Genomic DNA, 687 nt, shown 5'->3' on the forward strand with positions numbered 1-687 from the left:
GTTTCACCATGTTGGCCAGGCTGGTCTCGAACTCCTGACCTCAGGTAATCTGCCTGCCTCAGCCTCCCAAAGTGCTGGGATTACAGGTGTGAGCCACCGCTCCCAGTCTCATGTCTTTCTTATAATCTTCCTTATTAAAAACACCTCTTACTTTTCTGCTATATTCTGTATGTAGAATTGTTTTCCTTTAGTTTTAGTTACCATATGTTAGTCAGCATTTTAACTCTTTGTATTTATGGTGAAAATCTAAAAAGTAAGCAATTTTTAACTGTCAGTCAAGCACCAACTTGAATTTATGAATATTTGGCTGTGTCACCCAGGCTGGAGTGCAGGGGTGCAATTTCAGCTCACTGCAACCTCTGCCTCCTGGGTTCAAGCAATTCTCCTGCCTCAACCTCCTGAGTAGCTGGGACTGCAGGTGCGCGCCACTATGCCCAGCTAATTTTTTGTATTTTAGTAGAGATGGGGTTTCACTGTGTTGCCCAGGGTGGTCTCGAACTCCTGAACTCAGACAATCCACCCGCCTCAGCCTCCCAAAGTGCTAGGATTATAGGCGTGAGCCATCCCGCCAAGCCTGAGACATAGGCTTTCTAATCGAACAATTTTTTAATGTGGAACAGAACATTTTTAGTATATCTAAATACCTTTTGTTTTCTGAAGTAAGTTAAAAGCATTAAGTTTAAACTC

The sequence above is a fragment of the Colobus angolensis genome, unplaced genomic scaffold (assembly GCF_000951035.1).
Source record: "Colobus angolensis palliatus isolate OR3802 unplaced genomic scaffold, Cang.pa_1.0 Scaffold24, whole genome shotgun sequence".
Classification (NCBI taxonomy): Eukaryota; Metazoa; Chordata; class Mammalia; order Primates; family Cercopithecidae; genus Colobus; species Colobus angolensis.